The sequence below is a fragment of the Drosophila sechellia genome, unplaced genomic scaffold, assembly GCF_004382195.2.
Source record: "Drosophila sechellia strain sech25 unplaced genomic scaffold, ASM438219v1 U_27, whole genome shotgun sequence".
NCBI lineage: Eukaryota > Metazoa > Arthropoda > Insecta > Diptera > Drosophilidae > Drosophila > Drosophila sechellia.
The window spans coordinates 5497-26844 of NW_022611212.1; the positions used below are offsets into that span (position 1 = coordinate 5497).

At 40.5% G+C, this 21348-nt stretch overlaps 1 non-coding gene and 3 pseudogenes across 1 annotated transcript; all 4 read left to right on the forward strand.

The window, feature by feature from the left end:
• The first annotated feature begins 200 nt into the window (after positions 1–200).
• LOC116803011 lies at positions 201–2176 on the forward strand (annotated as a pseudogene).
• Positions 2177–3301: 1125 nt separating this feature from the next.
• LOC116803012 lies at positions 3302–12593 on the forward strand (annotated as a pseudogene).
• Positions 12594–18176: 5583 nt separating this feature from the next.
• Positions 18177–18355, forward strand: LOC116803010. Its single transcript, XR_004363309.1, has one exon. It is a non-coding gene; the product is annotated as a 5.8S ribosomal RNA (ribosomal RNA).
• Positions 18356–18743: 388 nt separating this feature from the next.
• Positions 18744–21348, forward strand: LOC116803013 (annotated as a pseudogene; the record flags this gene model as incomplete).

The window sequence follows — 21348 nt, forward strand, 5'->3', positions numbered from 1 at the left end:
GATTACGAATGCTATATAAAAATGGCCGTAATCGAATAGATTTTTACTTATATTATATATTTAAAATTTACCCAAAGGCAAATATTGAATTTATTCAATATAATAAAAATCATGGAATTATATAAAGTGAAAAATCTATATATCTATTATATTGCTTATTTCGATTCAAAAAATATGATGGAATATGAAGGAAAAACATTATTCTGGTTGATCCTGCCAGTAGTTATATGCTTGTCTCAAAGATTAAGCCATGCATGTCTAAGTACACACGAATTAAAAGTGAAACCGCAAAAGGCTCATTATATCAGTTATGGTCCTTAGATCGTTAACAGTTACTTGGATAACTGTGGTAATTCTAGAGCTAATACATGCAATTAAACATGAACCTATGGGACATGTGCTTTTATTAGGCTAAAACCAAGCGATCGCAAGATCGTTATATTGGTTGAACTCTAGATAACATGCAGATCGTATGTCTTGTACCGACGACAGATCTTTCAAATGTCTGCCCTATCAACTTTTGATGGTAGTATCTAGGACTACCATGGTTGCAACGGGTAACGGGGAATCAGGGTTCGATTCCGGAGAGGAGCCTGAGAAACGGCTACCACATCTAAGGAAGGCAGCAGGCGCGTAAATTACCCACTCCCAGCTCGGGGAGGTAGTGACGAAAAATAACAATACAGGACTCATATCCGAGGCCCTGTAATTGGAATGAGTACACTTTAAATCCTTTAACAAGGACCAATTGGAGGGCAAGTCTGGTGCCAGCAGCCGCGGTAATTCCAGCTCCAATAGCGTATATTAAAGTTGTTTGCGGTTAAAACGTTCGTAGTTGAACTTGTGCTTCATACGGTAGTACAACTTACAATTGTGGTTAGTACTATACCTTTATGTATGTAAGCGTATTACCGGTGGAGTTCTTATATGTGATTAAATACTTGTATTTTTTCATATGTTCCTCCTATTAAAAACCTGCACTAGTCTCTTAAACGAGTGTTATTGTGGGCCGGTACTATTACTTTGAACAAATTAGAGTGCTTAAAGCAGGCTTCAAATGCCTGAATATTCTGTGCATGGGATAATGAAATAAGACCTCTGTTCTGCTTTCATTGGTTTCAGATCAAGAGGTAATGATTAATAGAAGCAGTTTGGGGGCATTAGTATTACGACGCGAGAGGTGAAATTCTTGGACCGTCGTAAGACTAACTAAGCAAAGCATTGCCAAAGATGTTTTCATTAATCAAGAACGAAAGTTAGAGGTTCGAAGGCGATCAGATACCGCCCTAGTTCTAACCATAAACGATGCCCAGCTAGCAATTGGGTGTAGCTACTTTTATGGCTCTCTCAGTCGCTTCCCGGGAAACCAAAGCTTTTGGGCTCCGGGGAAGTATGGTTGCAAAGCTGAAACTTAAAGGAATTGACGGAAGGGCACCACCAGGAGTGGAGCCTGCGGCTTAATTTGACTCAACACGGGAAAACTTACCAGGTCCGAACATAAGTGTGTAAGACAGATTGATAGCTCTTTCTCGAATCTATGGGTGGTGGTGCATGGCCGTTCTTAGTTCGTGGAGTGATTTGTCTGGTTAATTCCGATAACGAACGAGACTCAAATATATTAAATAATATCTTCAGGATTATGGTGCTGAAGCTTATGTAGCCTTCATTCATGGTGGCAGTAAAATGTTTATTGTGTTTGAATGTGTTTATGTAAGTGGAGCCGTACCTGTTGGTTCCCATTATAAGGACACTAGCTTCTTAAATGGACAAATTGCGTCTAGCAATAATGAATTGAGCAATAACAGGTCTGTGATGCCCTTAGATGTCCTGGGCTGCACGCGCGCTACAATGAAAGTATCAACGTGTATTCCTAGACCGAGAGGTCCGGGTAAACCGCTGAACCACTTTCATGCTTGGATTGTGAACTGAAACTGTTCACATGAACTTGGAATTCCCAGTAAGTGTGAGTCATTAACTCGCATTGATTACGTCCCTGCCCTTTGTACACACCGCCCGTCGCTACTACCGATTGAATTATTTAGTGAGGTCTCCGGACGTGATCACTGTGACGCCTTGCGTGTTACGGTTGTTTCGCAAAAGTTGACCGAACTTGATTATTTAGAGGAAGTAAAAGTCTAACAAGGTTTCCGTAGGTGAACCTGCGGAAGGATCATTATTGTATAATATCCTTATCGTTAATAAATATTTGTTATAATACAAATAAATACAATTTACCAAAATAAAAATATTACAAAATGATTCCACGGAATCAAAAGTTAAAGTCAAAATAAAATGAAGATGGCTTTTATTTTATATGTGGGGCTTGGCAACCTCATAAAAAGACTTTAACATTATTAATGTTGCTGTGCGTATTTGTGGCAGTACTTACTACAACAACGGCGTTTCCTATAAAAACAAATTCTCGAAAATGGAAATCGAAGAAACTAAACTAAATTCGAAATAGAAGCAATAAAATAAAATAATTTGAATGTGTAATCAAAATAATGTGTATATGACCAAATACACGCGTGCAATATATCATCTATGTATACATACTTGCTAATCAACAACCTAAAATATACAAGTTTACCTGTCATCCATCAGTTAATTTTTATATAAATTGCAGTATGTTCACCCAAAATAGCAAACCATAACCAATATATAACATAATCTATATGAAACTAAACATTTCGCAACATTTATTAGATAAAAAAAAATTATGAAGAATGATATATCCAGTAAAATGGTATTTTAATTTCTTTCAATAAAAACAATATGACATTATATAAATTGAATATAAAACTCTAACTGATCACTCGCTCATGGTCGATGAAGAACGCAGCAAACTGGCTCATCGTGTGAACTGCAGACACAAACATCGACATTTTAACGCATATCGCATCCATCTTTATGTACTTTAAATAATTTATAGTGCGCTTGACTACATATGTGAGTTAAACTATGCTAATTAATGTTTATAAATTTTATAACATATATATTATTGATTAAATATATTATTCAAATATTAAAAAAAAATGAAAACATTATCTCACATTGAATTGAAAAACGAAGAGAAATATTTCTTTTTCAATCAAAATACTGAGAAATTCTAGCAAAAAAATTAAATATTTTCATCTAGAATTTCTCTTATAATATTCGGAAAAAAAAATCTTGTTTATTATTCTCGTTGTTCGTTAAATGATAAAAATACTTTGCTTACAAAACTATTAACTATTAAACGAATTTAATTGATTGTTTTATCATTTATATATAAAGAATTATGGCAAAATATATATATATACAACCTCAACTCATATGGACTACCCCCTGAATTTAAGCATATAATTAGGAGGAAAAGAAACTAACAAGGATTTTCTGTAGCGGCGAGCGAAAAGAAAACAGTCAGCACTAAGTCACTTTGTCTATATGCAAATGTGAATGCAGTATGAGCGTCAAATTCTAGTATGAAAATTAATGATTAATCCTTCTTAAATAGCCATTTACCCATAGAGGTGCCAGCCGTATAACTTAATGATTGCTAGAGATGTTTCCAAAGATCGTGTGCTTGATAGTGCAGCACTAATGGTGGTAAACTCCATCTAAAACTAAATATAACCATGAACCATATAAACAAGTACCGTGAGGGAAAGTTGAAAAGAACTCTGAATAGAGTTAAACAGTACGTTAAACTGCTTAGAGTTAACCCGATGAACCTGAATATCCGTTATGGAAAATTCATCATTAAAATTGTAATATTTAAATAATATTATTAAGAATAATGTGCATTTTTTCCATATAAGGACATTGTAATCTATTAGCATATCCCAAATTTATCATAAAATATAACTTATAGTTTATTCCAATTAAATTGCTTGCATTTTAACACAGAATAAATGTTATTAATTTGATAAAGTGCTGATAGATTTATATTATTACAGAGCGTTAATTTTTCGGAATTATATAATGGCATAATTATCATTGATTTTTGTGTTTATTATATGCTCTTGATTATTAAATGATTAACAATGCGAAAGATTCAGGATACCTTCGGGACCCGTCTTGAAACACGGACCAAGGAGTCTAACATATGTGCAAGTTATTGGATGTAAACCTAATAGCGTAATTAACTTGACTAATAATGGGATTAGTTTTTAGCTATTTATAGCTAATTAACACAATCCCGGGGCGTTCTATATAGTTATGTATAATGTATATTTATATTATTTATGCCTCTAACTGGAACGTACCTTGAGCATATATGCTGTGACCCGAAAGATGGTGAACTATACTTGATCAGGTTGAAGTCAGGGGAAACCCTGATGGAAGACCGAAACAGTTCTGACGTGCAAATCGATTGTCAGAATTGAGTATAGGGGCGAAAGACCAATCGAACCATCTAGTAGCTGGTCCTTCCGAAGTTTCCCTCAGGATAGCTGGTGCATTTAATATTATATAAAATAATCTTATCTGGTAAAGCGAATGATTAGAGGCCTTAGGGTCGAAACGATCTTAACCTATTCTCAAACTTTAAATGGGTAAGAACCTTAACTTTCTTGATATGAAGTTTCAAGGTTATGATATAATGTGCCCAGTGGGCCACTTTTGGTAAGCAGAACTGGCGCTGTGGGATGAACCAAACGTAATGTTACGGTGCCCAAATTAACAACTCATGCAGATACCATGAAAGGCGTTGGGTTGCTTAAAACAGCAGGACGGTGATCATGGAAGTCGAAATCCGCTAAGGAGTGTGTAACAACTCACCTGCCGAAGCAACTAGCCCTTAAAATGGATGCGCTTAAGTTGTATACCTATACATTACCGCTAAAGTAGATGATTTATATTACTTGTGATATAAATTTTGAAACTTTAGTGAGTAGGAAGGTACAATGGTATGCGTAGAAGTGTTTGGCGTAAGCCTGCATGGAGCTGCCATTGGTACAGATCTTGGTGGTAGTAGCAAATAATCGAATGAGACCTTGGAGGACTGAAGTGGAGAAGGGTTTCGTGTGAACAGTGGTTGATCACGAGTTAGTCGGTCCTAAGTTCAAGGCGAAAGCCGAAAATTTTCAAGTAAAACAAAAATGCCTAACTATATAAACAAAGCGAATATAATAACTTGAATAATTTGAACGAAAGGGAATACGGTTCCAATTCCGTAACCTGTTGAGTATCCGTTTGTTATTAAATATGGGCCTCGTGCTCATCCTGGCAACAGGAACGACCATAAAGAAGCCGTCGAGAGATATCGGAAGAGTTTTCTTTTCTGTTTTATAGCCGTACTACCATGGAAGTCTTTCGCAGAGAGATATGGTAGATGGGCTAGAAGAGCATGACATATACTGTTGTGTCGATATTTTCTCCTCGGACCTTGAAAATTTATGGTGGGACACGCAAACTTCTCAACAGGCCGTACCAATATCCGCAGCTGGTCTCCAAGGTGAAGAGTCTCTAGTCGATAGAATAATGTAGGTAAGGGAAGTCGGCAAATTAGATCCGTAACTTCGGGATAAGGATTGGCTCTGAAGATTGAGATAGTCGGGCTTGATTGGGGAAACAATAACATGGTTATGTGCTCGTTCTGGGTAAATAGAGTTTCTAGCATTTATGTTAGTTACTTGTTCCCCGGATAGTTTAGTTACGTAGCCAATTGTGGAACTTTCTTGCTAAAATTTTTAAGAATACTATTTGGGTTAAAACCAATTAGTTCTTATCAATTATAACGATTATCAATTAACAATCAATTCAGAACTGGCACGGACTTGGGGAATCCGACTGTCTAATTAAAACAAAGCATTGTGATGGCCCCTAGCGGGTGTTGACACAATGTGATTTCTGCCCAGTGCTCTGAATGTCAAAGTGAAGAAATTCAAGTAAGCGCGGGTCAACGGCGGGAGTAACTATGACTCTCTTAAGGTAGCCAAATGCCTCGTCATCTATATGCGATGAATGGATTACGAGATCTACTGTCATAAGTGAGCGCATGAATGATTAACGACGGACGTGTATTCGTTGCGCTCGTGTACAGATTGCGAAGAACTTGGTTTTCCGTGTTTGGAAAGTAATAAAATCGGTGAATTAGTGCTCCGCGAAAGTCGTGTGCTAATTTTCGTGTGTTATAAACAAGCGGTTTGGAAGTAATTAACAATTAATTGTTGGGAATTTCCACTTAGCACGTGCTGAAGGCGAACTTACGAGTAAGTTTTTCGAGTAAGCTTTTTGATCAGCTGTCACAAAGCTTATTGGTGGGAGTCACTGCTAAGTTTGTGTCTAGGGAGAGTTTTAGTGCTACCAGACTCTACCGATAGGTGGAGCTCGAGTCCAGAGCAACTACCTTTTGTCAGCGAGTAAACGAGCATACGGTTGCTGGCGTCGACGGTAGGTGGAGCCACCATCGTATTTATGCCGATGGAGAGCGACAGCAGCGCGAGTGCCTTGAGCGGAAGTAGTGCCTCGATGAAGTCCAGACGAGGCAGGCGCAGAAGCCATCTGGCATCTAAGAGCTCGGCGCCAACGCAGGCGAAATTGGTTGCCCTGGCATCGAATGGAGTGCCAGACCCCGTTGGGTTCTGGGGGGAGCCGTTTTCGTCGCTGGAGGACGCCCGGGCGGCTACGGAGAACGCTGCCATTGATGCTGCCCCCCCCCACGCTGCTGCCACCGCTGCTGATCCTACTGCTGCCCCTGCTGCCGACCACACTGCTGCCTCCGCCGTTTTCACTGCTGCTAAAATTGTTTGCCACCACTGCCACTGCCGCCACCGCTGCCGCCCGTTGCTGGGCCAAGCAGCCATGATGGCAGAGCTGTCGGCCCACACAGCGCATGGTGAGAAGCAGCTTCCGCAGACTAGGAGAAGTGGACACGGAAGAGCTCTCATATGCTATCAGCCGCTACGATGAGCTGGTGTTGGCGCTAATGCTCCGGTCGGAGAGCTGGAGACGCGCTTGCTATGCCGCACCGCCGCCGCCGTCGTTGAATCTGTTGAAAAATACGGCCGCCAATGCTCCCAGATGCAGCAGGTTGCACCCATCGCTGCCCCCGCGGACTACCAAGGTCCGCGAGACGTGGTCAGCGGTGGTGAAGTGCGACGACCCTGCGCTATCGGGGAAAGACATAGCGGAAAAGGTGCGAACGATGGTTGCACCCTCTCTCGGAGTCAGAGTACACGAGGTCCGTGAGCTCCGTCGAGGTGGTGGTGCGATCATTCGCACTCCTTCGGTGGGAGAGCTGCAAAGGTGGTCGCTTCAAAAAGATTCGCCGAGGTTGGCCTAAATGTGGCACGGGAATGCGGCCGAGAACCGAAGGTCGTCGTATATGACGTCGACACAGCTATCGGCCCTGAGGAGTTTATGAAGGAGCTCCACGAAAACAACTTCGACAGCGAAATGAATCTGGCCCAGTTTAAGAAGTCAGTGCACCTGGTGACCAAGGCGTGGTCGGTAGCTGACGGCGCCACAGTAAATGTGACGCTGGAGGTTGACGACCGGGCGATGGCGAAGCTTGATGTAGGTTCGTGTCTACATCAAGTGGTTCTCATTCCGATGCCGGTCACAGGTCCGCACATACGCCTGCCACAGATGTGTGGGTTTCGACCACAAGGTCAGCGAATGCCGCAGGAAGGATAGTGTCTGTCGCCAGTGCGGGCAACAAGGCCACACTGCGGCAAAGTGCCAAAACCCGGTGGACTGCCGGAACTGCCGCCACAGAGGGCAACCCTCGGGGCATTACATGCTCTCGAGCGTTTGCCCGATATACGGGGCGTTGCTGGCGAGGGTGCAAGCTAGACACTAATGTTTAGCTTCATCCAAGCGAACTGTGGCCGAGGCCGAGCTGCGACCATCGAGCTCGGAGTCCGACTCAGGAGATCGGAGTCTATGTTCGCCTTGGTGCAGGAGCCGTATCTCGCGGGGACGGAATGGATGTGCTGCCTGAAGGAATGAGAATTTTCATCGATCGGCGAGGGAAGGCAGCCATCCTAGTGGATCAACCAGGAAGCCATCTGTATGCCAGTGGAGACCCTCACCACAGATTATGGCGTATGTCTGGTCGTGAAAGGGAGTTTTGGCTCAATCTTCCTTTGCGCCGCATACTGCCAGTATGATGCACCTCTGGAACCGTACATCCGGTACATGGATGCGGTCCTGCTGCAGGCCAGCAGAACCCCCGCAATCCTGGCCTCGACGCGAATGCAGTGTCCCCCATGTGGCTTAGCAAACTCTCTCGTCATGCCGAGGGGCAAGCTAACTACAGACGGGGTGAGCTGCTGTCAGAGTGGATGCTGGAGGCAAGAGTCGCCGCCCTAAACCAGTCAACAGAGGTGTACACGTTCGATAATTACAGAGCTACAAGCGATATCGACGTGACAATCGTCAATGAGGCAGCATCTATGTGGGCCACATATGAGTGGAGAGTGGACGAGTGGGAATTGAGTGACCACAACATCATTACTGTTGTGGCCGAAACCAACTACCGCGCGCGCAGTTGAGAGCATAGCTCCTGTGCCGTCCTGGAACTTCTCCAATGCACGTTGGCGATTGTTCAAGGAGGAAATGGTGAGTAGAGCAGCCGAACTTCCGGAAAACTTCTCAGAGTCGCCGTTGGACCAGCAAGTTTCGACCCTGCGCAGTATAGTACATAAATGTATGTGATATTGCGCTGGGAAGAAAGTCCATCCGATTGCCCACAGGAGAGCACGTTGGTGGACTGCCGACCTCTGTGATGCAAGGCGCGAAGTCCGGAGACTTCGTCGCCTACTCCAAAATGGAAGCGTCATATGATGATGCCGCAATAGAGCGTGTATTGGTCGACCTGAGGCGGGCCTCAGCCAACTACAAGAAGCTCATTTGGAGGGCGAAAATGGATGAGTGGAAACGCTCGTGGGAGATCATGCCGACGACCCATGGGGGCGCGTCTATAGATGCCGAGGCAGAGTGAGAGATGGGTGCCTCCGCGTGAATGCGAGATGATACGATTGGGGTGACTGTGCAGAGGCTCCCCGCAATTTCCCGTTCGGTCCGAGCACCGACTGCCATGCGGAGGAAGCCCCGGCTCGAAGTATTCGAGGTTGATGCATGTGCCCGGTTAAGACAGGCTTCCCGCTGGACGGCATAAGCACTACTCAAGCATCTGGGCGCCAACGAGCCCTGCATCGTGTTTCCCGATGCATCCGATAGGATACTTCCCGCTGAGTGGAAGTGCCCACGAGTTGTCTCGCTGCTCAAAGGGCCAGATAAGGACAAATGTGAGCCCTCCTCATATAGAGGAATATGCTTGCTACCAGTCTTTGTAAGGTGCTCGAGGCCATCATGGTGAATCGTGTGAGAGAAGTTCTTCCGGAAGGCTGCAGATGGCAATTTGGATTTCGCCAAGGACGATGTGTGGAGGATGCTTGGAGGCACGTGAAGAGCAGTGTTTGTGCCAGCCCGGCGCAATACGTGCTCGGCACATTCGTGGACTTCAAAGGAGCATTCGACAACGTCGAATGGAGTGCTGCACTCCGCCGACTAGCCGACTTGGGATGCCGGGAGAATGGGCTTGTGGCAGAGCTTTTCTCCGGCCGAAGAGCAGTGATCCGAAGCAGTTCCGGTACTGTGGATGTACCGGTAACTAGAGGCTGCCCGCAGGGGTCAATCAGTGGCCATTTATCTGGGACATACTGATGGATGTACTGCTTCAGCGTCTCCAGCCGTATTGCCAGCTGAGTGCATACGCGGATGACTTGCTGCTTCTCGTCGAGGGAAATTCCGAGCTGAGCTAGAGGAAAAAAGGTGCAGCAAGCTGATGTCCATCGTAGAAGCGTGGGGAGCGGAAGTTGGCGTTACCGTCTCGACCAGCAAGACGGTAATAATGCTGCTGAAAGGTGCCTTGAGACGTGCGCCTACGGTGAGGTTTGCTGGAGCGAACCTTCCGTATGTGCGTAGCTGTCGGTACCTTGGCATCACGGTCAGTGAAGGAATGAAATTCCTCACGCACATAGCTTCGCTTCGCCAGCGGATGACCGGAGTCGTTGGAGCATTGGCGCGTGTGCTTCGAGCCGACTGGGCTTCAGTCCTCGAGCCAGGCGGACCATATATGACGGACTCATGGCACCTTGTGTGCTGTTTGGTGCCCCGGTATGGTATGACACCGCCGAACAGGTAGCCGCCCGGAGACGACTAGCCTCCTGCCAGAGGCTAATCCTGCTTGGATGCCTTTCGGTATGCCGAACAGTGTCCACAGTGGGCACTGCAGGTACTTGGCGGAGCTCCCCCGCTTGACTTGGCTGCTAAGTTTTTAGCGGTCAAGTACAAGCTGAAGCGTGGATACCCGCTGGAGGAGAACGACTGGCTTACGGCGAGGACACTACGTGTCTAAGCTGGAAGCAGAGGAAGACTCGCCTAGAGGAGTGCTTGCTGCAGAATTGGCAAAACAGATGGGATGACGACAGCGAACCAGGACGGGTGACGCACAAGTTCATCCCATACGTCACTCTCGCCTATCGAGATCCAAGCTTTGGATTCTCGATGAGGACGTCTTTCCTGCTGACAGGTCACGGGTCGTTTAACGCATTTTTGCAAGGGAGAGCCCTCAGCGATACCACTGCTTGCGCTTGTGGTGATCCATATGAGGACTGGATGCACATATTGTGCGCTTGTCCTCTATATGCAGATTTGCGAAACCTCGATGGACTTGGAGTGCAGCGCCTTGGCGAAAACTGGACCTTCAATAGAATCCTGGAAGATCAGCAGAGGATTCAACGGCTGGCAGCGTTTGCGGACGAGGTGTTCCGTAGGAGGAGGGGTATTTAGCCCAAAACTTCGCCGTGTGGTTAGCGGGCGAGAATACTTCCACAGCCCGCTATTGCTTGTCGTAAGAGGCGACTAATATAGCGACTGGTTCCTCTAAACCATGTTTGTCGGAGCAAAAGGAGGAGGCCCACCGAGCCTCTCTTTCGGTACCACGGGTTGTGCTGCTCCAAGACAGCACATTGAGGTAGGCCCCCTGGTGGGAGTATCGTGGTGGCTGTGGTTGATACCCATATCGCGGGTAGAGCCTTCGTGTTCGACGTTTGAGTTACGGTGCTAGTTGCGCAAACTCGGGTGCTGTGACCAGAGATCAGTAGAGATTTTAGGTAGATCTCGCTCCTCAGCAAGGGGGAGTGCTTGCCCGGCAAGCAAGTACTCGAATTGCTACCGGGGGTGGTCGCTATGTACATAGCTATAGCTTCCAGTCCGGGACGTTTGTCTGGCGTATCCAGACTCATGCACCATGTTGATACATGCACCACTTGTGGGTGTTCAGGGTGTCGTGGTTGTAATCCTTCAGTGTGGAACACGCCACGTAAAACAAGTTCGGAGAGGTCCGAAAGTCACTGTCCCTATCTACTATCTAGCGAAACCACAGCCAAGGGAACGGGCTTGGAATAATTAGCGGGGAAAGAAGACCCTTTTGAGCTTGACTCTAATCTGGCAGTGTAAGGAGACATAAGAGGTGTAGAATAAGTGGGAGATATTAGACCTCGGTTTGGTATCGTCAATGAAATACCACTACTCTTATTGTTTCCTTACTTACTTGATTAAATGGAACGTGTATCATTTCCTAGCCATTATACGGATATATTTATTATATCTTATGGTATTGGGTTTTGATGCAAGCTTCTTGATCAAAGTATCACGAGTTTGTTATTAATCGCAAACAAATTCTTTAATAAAAACGATGCATTTATGTATTTTTGATTTGAAAATTTGGTATAACTCCAATTACTCAGGTATGATCCAATTCAGACATTGCCACGGTAGGGAGTTTGACTGGGGCGGTACATCTCTCAAATAATAACGGAGGTGTCCCAAGGCCAGCTCAGTGCGGACAGAAACCACACATAGAGCAAAAGGGCAAATGCTGACTTGATCTCGGTGTTCAGTACACACAGGGACAGCAAAGCTCGGCCTATCGATCCTTTTGTTTAAAGAGTTTTTAACAAGGGTGTCAGAAAAGTTACCATAGGGATAACTGGCTTGTGGCGGCCAAGCGTTCATAGCGACGTCGCTTTTTGATCCTTCGATGTCGGCTCTTCCTATCATTGTGAAGCAAAATTCACCAAGCGTTGGATTGTTCACCCATGCAAGGGAACGTGAGCTGGGTTTAGACCGTCGTGAGACAGGTTAGTTTTTACCCTACTAATGACAAAACGTTGTTGCGACAGCATTCCTGCGTAGTACGAGAGAACCGCAGGTACGACCAATGGCACAATACTTGTTCGAGCGAACAGTGGTATGACGCTACGTCGTTGGATTATGCTGAACGCCTCTAAGGTCGTATCCGTGCTGATGCAATGATAAATAAGGGGCAATTTGCATTGTATGGCTTCTAAACCATTTAAAGTTTATAATTTATTTTATAAACGACAATGGATGTGATGCCAATGTAATTTGTAACATAGTAAATTAGGAGGATCTTCGATCACCTGATGCCGCGCTAGTTAATATAAAAGCATTATTTAATCAATGACAAAGCCTAGAATCAATTGTAAACGACTTTTGTAACAGGCAAGGTGTTGTAAGTGGTTGAGCAGCTGCCATACTGCGATCCACTGAAGCTTATCCTTTGCTTGATGATTCGATAAATAAATGATTTTTTCCTGTAGCCAAACACCTCGTCATCAATTTAGTGACGCATATGATATTGTCCCTATCATATAATTAATATAAGACTTTAATGGATTGTGTCAAGTTGCCAAACACCTCGTCATCAATTTTAGTGACGCATATGATATTGTCCCTATCATATAATTAATATAAAGGCTTTAATGAATTGTGTCAAGTTGCCAAACACCTCGTCATCAACTACTATTATATATGTATTCTCTTATTGTTCATGATTGTAATTATTACTTTTTTTTATTTGGTTGTTCATAAGGATTTGATCCAATTATAATAGATGGTATAGTAGTGTAAACGACCGGAATTAACGACGAGGGTTCAAAAACTACTATTAGGTATGGCAGTGGTTGCCGACCTCTCATATTGTTCAAAACTTATGTATTCATATGAATTTGGCAATTATATGATAATTATAATAAACATATAAAAATTAATATTTATTATAGTATAAAAAAAATAATCATATTATATATGAATAATGGAAAAAAAATGAAATGTTCCTATAATCTCTTAATATATAGAGAATAGACCGTATGTTGGGTGGCAAACGGAATTGAAAATACCCGCTTTGAGGACAGCGGGTTCAAAAAACTAATATAGGTAGGCAGTGGTTGCCGACCTCTCAATATTGTTCAAAAACTTATGATATTTCATATGATTTTGGCAATTGTATGAGTAAATTAAATAATATACATACGAAAATGATTATTTTTATTATATGGGAAAAATGCAGAGATATTCCATATTCTCTTAGTATATAAGAAAAAGCCATTTAAGTGAGAGGGTATAGTAGTGTAAACCACCGGAATTACGACAGAGGGTTCAAAAACTACTATAGGTAGGCAGTGGTTGCCGACCTCTCATATTGTTCAAAACTTATGTATTCATATGATTTTGGCAATTGTATGAGTAAATTAAATAATATACATATGAAAATGATTAATTATTATATGTATAAGGGAAAAAATGCTGAAATATTCCCACATTCTCTTAGTATTATAGAGAAAATCCATTATAGTGAGAGGTATAGTAGTGTAAACGACCGGAATTACGACAGAGGGTTCAAAAACTACTATAGGTAGGCAGTGGTTGCCGACCTCTCATATTGTTCAAAACTTATGTATTCATATGATTTGGCAATTATATGATTAAATTAAATAATATACATATGAAAATGGTTAATTATTATATGTATATGGGAAAAAATGCTGAGATATTCCCATATTCTCTTAGTATTATAGAGAAAAGCCATTTAAGTGAGAGGGTATAGTAGTGTAAACGACCGGAATTACGACAGAGGGTTCAAAAACTACTATAGGTAGGCAGTGGTTGCCGACCTCTCATATTGTTCAAAACTTATGTATTCATATGATTTTGGCAATTGTATGAGTAAATTAAATAATATACATATGAAAATGATTAATTATTATATGTATAAGGGAAAAATGCTGAAATATTCCCACATTCTCTTAGTATTATAGAGAAAATCCATTATAGTGAGAGGGTATAGTAGTGTAAACGACCGGAATTACGACAGAGGGTTCAAAAACTACTATAGGTAGGCAGTGGTTGCCGACCTCTCATATTGTTCAAAACTTATGTATTCATATGATTTTCTATGAAAACATATGAATGGAAAAAATCTGGATATTCCCATTTCTCTTAGTATTATAGAGAAAAGCCATTATAGTGAGAGGGTATAGTAGTGTAAACGAAATTACGCAGATTCAAAAACTACTATAGGTAGGCAGTGGTTGCCGACCTCTCATATTGTTCAAACTTATGTATCATATGTTGGCATTATATGAGTAAATTAAAATAATAAACATATAAAAATTAATATTTATTATATGTATAAAAAAAAAAATAATCATATTATATATGAATAATGGAAAAAAAATGAAATGTTCCTATAATCTCTTAATATATAAGAGAATAGACCGTATGTTGGGTGGCAAACGGAATTGAAAATACCCGCTTTGAGGACAGCGGGTTCAAAAACTACTATAGGTAGGCAGTGGTTGCCGACCTCTCCGCATTATTCGAAATATTTATTTCGGATTATGTTTATATTGGTTACATAAAATAAAGTATATTATTATCCGTACAAATTTGTTTCTCAGTTCTATAGAACACGGGACTTGGCTCCGCGGATAATAGGAATATACGCTTTTTTTTAGATAATATCGTTGAAACAAAAGTCAAGTTTCTATTATATATAGAATAACAAATCGTTTCCATATATTATCGTTAATTTTTGGAGGCAGGCAAATATTAATTTATTACCTGCCGTATAGTTGGATTATTATATCGTTACGGTATAATACAAATATGGATTCTTATGAAAGAAATATAAAATTATATATTAAATGTGGAAATATTATCATATGCGCTTGGTTTTATGTTATATATTACCAGAGAGATATATGAAAAGAGATAAATTTTAAATTTATCTTCAAAATGCAAATGATTTAATAACTTAATATTTATATTGGTTAAACAAAATTGTACATGTGTGGATACAATAATTATGTATGTTGGAAATAAAATGATATTTTATAATGAAATATGTATATATAAAAGATAAAATTATAGAAACATATATATTAATAATTATATGAAATTCTTGTTATATTGGTAAAACAAGTATAAATTAAAAATGAAAATATGGATTACGAATGCTATATAAAAATGGCCGTAATCGAATAGATTTTTTACTTATATTTATATATTTAAAATTTTACCCAAAGGCGAAATATTGAATTTTATTCCAATATAATAAAATCATGGAATTATATAAAGTGAAAAATCTATATATCTATTATATTGCTTATTTCGATTCAAAAAATATGAATGGAATATGAAGGAAAAACATTATTCTGGTTGATCCTGCCAGTAGTTATATGCTTGTCTCAAAGATTAAGCCATGCATGTCTAAGTACACACGAATTAAAAGTGAAACCGCAAAAGGCTCATTATATCAGTTATGGTTCCTTAGATCGTTAACAGTTACTTGGATAACTGTGGTAATTCTAGAGCTAATAATGCAATTAAAACATGAACCTTATGGGACATGTGCTTTATTAGGCTAAAACCAAGCGATCGCAAGATCGTTATATTGGTTGAACTCTAGATAACATGCAGATCGTATGGTCTTGTACCGACGACAGATCTTTCAAATGTCTGCCCTATCAACTTTTGATGGTAGTATCTAGGACTACCATGGTTGCAACGGGTAACGGGGAATCAGGGTTCGATTCCGGAGAGGGAGCCTGAGAAACGGCTACCACATCTAAGGAAGGCAGCAGGCGCGTAAATTACCCACTCCCAGCTCGGGGAGGTAGTGACGAAAAATAACAATACAGGACTCATATCCGAGGCCCTGTAATTGGAATGAGTACACTTTAAATCCTTTAACAAGGACAATTGGAGGGCAAGTCTGGTGCCAGCAGCCGCGGTAATTCCAGCTCCAATAGCGTATATTAAAGTTGTTGCGGTTAAAACGTTCGTTAGTTGAACTTGTGCTTCATACGGGTAGTACAACTTACAATTGTGGTTAGTACTATACTTTATGTATGTAAGCGTATTACCGGTGGAGTTCTTATATGTGATTAATACTTGTATTTTTTCATATGTTCCTCCTATTTAAAAACCTGCACTAGTGCTCTTAAACGAGTGTTATTGTGGGCCGGTACTATTACTTTGAACAATTAGAGTGCTTAAAGCAGGCTTCAAATGCCTGAATATTCTGTGCATGGGATAATGAAATAAGACCTCTGTTCTGCTTTCATTGGTTTTCAGATCAAGAGGTAATGATTAATAGAAGCAGTTTGGGGGCATTAGTATTACGACGCGAGAGGTGAATTCTTGGACCGTCGTAAGACTAACTTAAGCGAAAGCATTTGCCAAAGATGTTTTCATTAATCAAGAACGAAAGTTAGAGGTTCGAAGGCGATCAGATACCGCCTAGTTCTAACCATAAACGATGCCAGCTAGCAATTGGGTGTAGCTACTTTTATGGCTCTCTCAGTCGCTTCCCGGGAAACCAAAGCTTTTGGGCTCGGGGGAAGTATGGTTGCAAAGCTGAAACTTAAAGGAATTGACGGAAGGGCACCACCAGGAGTGGAGCCTGCGGCTTAATTTGACTCAACACGGGAAAACTTACCAGGTCCGAACATAAGTGTGTAAGACAGATTGATAGCTCTTTCTCGAATTATGGGTGGTGGTGCATGGCCGTTCTTAGTTCGTGGAGTGATTTGTCTGGTTAATTCCGATAACGAACGAGACTCAAATATATTAAATAGATATCTTCAGGATTATGGTGCTGAAGCTTATGTAGCCTTCATTCATGGTGGCAGTAAAATGTTTATTGTGTTTGAATGTGTTTATGTAAGTGGAGCCGTACCTGTTGGTTTGTCCCATTATAAGGACACTAGCTTCTTAAATGGACAAATTGCGTCTAGCAATAATGAGATTGAGCAATAACAGGTCTGTGATGCCCTTAGATGTCCTGGGCTGCACGCGCGCTACAATGAAAGTATCAACGTGTATTTCCTAGACGAGAGGTCCGGGTAAACCGCTGAACCATTTCATGCTTGGGATTGTGAACTGAAACTGTTCACATGAACTTGGAATTCCAGTAAGTGTGAGTCATTAACTCGCATTGATTACGTCCCTGCCCTTTGTACACACCGCCCGTCGCTACTACCGATTGAATTATTTAGTGAGGTCTCCGGACGTGATCACTGTGACGCCTTGCGTGTTACGGTTGTTTCGCAAAAGTTGACCGAACTTGATTATTTAGAGGAAGTAAAAGTCGTAACAAGGTTTTCCGTAGGTGAACCTGCGGAAGGATCATTATTGTATAATATCCTTATCGTTAATAAATATTTGTTATAATACAAATAAATACAATTTACCAAAATAAAAATATTACAAAATGATTCCACGGAATCAAAAGTTAAAGTCAAAATAAAATGAAGATGGCTTTTATTTTATATGTGGGGCTTGCAACCTCATAAAAAGACTTTAAATTATTAATGTTGCTGTGCGTATTTGTGGCAGTACTTACTACACAACGGCGTTTCCTATAAAAACAAATTCTCGAAAATGGAAATCGAAGAAACTAAACTAAATTCGAAAGTAGAAGTCGAATTAAAATAAAAATAATTTTGAATGTGTGGTAATCAAAATAAGTGTGTGTGTATATGGACCATAATATACACGCGTTGCGAATATGTATTGTTCATCTATGTTATGAGCATACGTTGGCTAATGCAACAACCTAAAATATACAATGTTTGTACCTGTCATCCATCAGGTTAATGTTTTATATAATTTTGCAGTATGTGTCACCCAAAATAGCAAACCATAACCAGATTATTATGATACATAATGCTTATATGAAACTAAGACATTTCGCAACATTTATTTTAGGTATAAAAATAAATTTATTGAAGGAATTGATATATGCCAGTAAAATGGTGTATTTTTAATTTCTTTCAATAAAAACAATATTGACATTATATAAAATTGAATTATAAAACTCTAAGCGGTGGATCACTCGGCTCATGGGTCGATGAAGAACGCAGCAAACTGTGCGTCATCGTGTGAACTGCAGGACACATGAACATCGACATTTTGAACGCATATCGCAGTCCATGCTGTTATGTACTTTAATTAATTTTATAGTGCTGCTTGGACTACATATGGTTGAGGGTTGTAAGACTATGCTAATTAAGTTGTTTATAATTTTTTATAAGCATATGGTATATTATTGGATTAAATAATGATTTTATTCATAATATTAAAAAGAAATGAAAACATTATCTCACATTTGAATGTGAAAAACGAAGAGAAATATTTCTTTTTCAATCAAATAATACTGAGAAATGTCTAGCATAAAAAATTGAAATATTTTTCATCTAGAATTGTCTCTTATTAATGATTCGGAAAAAGAAAAATCTTGGTTTTGTTATTATTCTTCGTTGGTTCGTTAAATGGATAAAAATGACTTTGCTTACAAGAACTATTGGAACTATTTATAACGAATTTAATTGATTGTTTTATCATTTATATATAAGAATTTATGGCAAATATAGTTATATATACAACCTCAACTCATATGGGACTACCCCTGAATTTAAGCATATTAATTAGGGGAGGAAAAGAAACTAACAAGGATTTTCTTAGTAGCGGCGAGCGAAAAGAAAACAGTTCAGCACTAAGTCACTTTGTCTTATGGCAATGTGAGTGCAGTGTATGGAGCGTCATATTCTAGTATAGAAATTAATGATTTAAGTCCTTCTTAAATGAGGCCATTTACCCATAGAGGGTGCCAGGCCCGTATAACGTTAATGATTGCTAGATGATGTTTAAGAGTCGTGTTGCTTGATAGTGCAGCACTAAGTGGGTGGTAAACTCCATCTAAAACTAAATATAACCATGAGACCGATAGTAAACAAGTACCGTGAGGGAAAGTTGAAAAAGAACTCTGAATAGAGAGTTAAACAGTACGTGAAACTGCTTAGAGGTTAAGCCCGATGAACCTGAATATCCGTTATGGAAAAATTTATTTTGTAATATTTAAAATATATTAGAATAATGTGCATTTTTTCCATATAAGGACATTGTAATCTATTAGCATATCCCAAATTTATCATAAATATAACTTATAGTTTATTCCAATTAAATTGCTTGCATTTTAACACAGAATAAATGTTATTAATTTGATAAAGTGCTGATAGATTTTATTATTACAGAGCGTTAATTTTTCGGAATTATATAATGGCATAATTATCATTGATTTTTGTGTTTATTATATGCTCTTGATGATTAACAATGCGAAAGATTCAGGATACCTTCGGGACCCGTCTTGAAACACGGACCAAGGAGTCTAACATATGTGCAAGTTATTGGGATGTAAACCTAATAGCGTAATTAACTTGACTAATAATGGGATTAGTTTTTTAGCTATTTATAGCTAATTAACACAATCCCGGGGCTTCTATATAGTTATGTATAATGTATATTTATATTATTTATGCCTCTAACTGGAACGTACCTTGAGCATATATGCTGTGACCCGAAAGATGGTGAACTATACTTGATCAGGTTGAAGTCAGGGGAAACCCTGATGGAAGACCGAAACAGTTCTGACGTGCAAATCGATTGTCAGAATTGAGTATAGGGGCGAAAGACCAATCGAACCATCTAGTAGCTGGTTCCTTCCGAAGTTTCCCTCAGGATAGCTGGTGCATTTTAATATTATATAAAATAATCTTATCTGGTAAAGCGAATGATTAGAGGCCTTAGGGTCGAAACGATCTTAACCTATTCTCAAACTTTAAATGGGTAAGAACCTTAACTTTCTTGATATGAAGTTCAAGGTTATGATATAATGTGCCCAGTGGGCCACTTTTGGTAAGCAGAACTGGCGCTGTGGGATGAACCAAACGTAATGTTACGGTGCCCAAATTAACAACTCATGCAGATACCATGAAAGGCGTTGGTTGCTTAAAACAGCAGGACGGTGATCATGGAAGTCGAAATCCGCTAAGGAGTGTGTAACAACTCACCTGCCGAAGCAACTAGCCCTTAAAATGGATGGCGCTTAAGTTGTATACCTATACATTACCGCTAAAGTAGATGATTTATATTACTTGTGATATAAATTTTGAAACTTTAGTGAGTAGGAAGGTACAATGGTATGCGTAGAAGTGTTTGGCGTAAGCCTGCATGGAGCTGCCATTGGTACAGATCTTGGTGGTAGTAGCAAATAATCGAATGAGACCTTGGAGGACTGAAGTGGAGAAGGGTTTCGTGTGAACAGTGGTTGATCACGAGTTAGTCGGTCCTAAGTTCAAGGCGAAAGCCGAAATTTTCAAGTAAAACAAAAATGCCTAACTATATAAACAAAGCGAATATAATACACTTGAATAATTTTGAACGAAAGGGAATACGGTTCCAATTCCGTAACCTGTTGAGTATCCGTTTGTTATTAAATATGGGCCTCGTGCTCATCCTGGCAACAGGAACGACCATAAAGAAGCCGTCGAGAGATATCGGAAGAGTTTTCTTTTCTGTTTTATGCCGTACTACCATGGAAGTCTTTCGCAGAGAGATATGGTAGATGGGCTAGAAGAGCATGACATATACTGTTGTGTCGATATTTTCTCCTCGGACCTTGAAAATTTATGGTGGGGACACGCAAACTTCTCACAGGCCGTACCAATATCCGCAGCTGGTCTCCAAGGTGAAGAGTCTCTAGTCGATAGAATAATGTAGGTAAGGGAAGTCGGCAAATTAGATCCGTAACTTCGGGATAAGGATTGGCTCTGAAGATTGAGATAGTCGGGCTTGATTGGGAAACAATAACATGGTTTATGTGCTCGTTCTGGGTAAATAGAGTTTCTAGCATTTATGTTAGTTACTTGTTCCCCGGATAGTTTAGTTACGTAGCCAATTGTGGAACTTTCTTGCTAAAATTTTTAAGAATACTATTTGGGTTAAACCAATTAGTTCTTATCAATTATAACGATTATCAATTAACAATCAATTCAGAACTGGCACGGACTTGGGGAATCCGACTGTCTAATTAAAACAAAGCATTGTGATGGCCCTAGCGGGTGTTGACACAATGTGATTTCTGCCCAGTGCTCTGAATGTCAAAGTGAAGAAATTCAAGTAAGCGCGGTCAACGGCGGGAGTAACTAT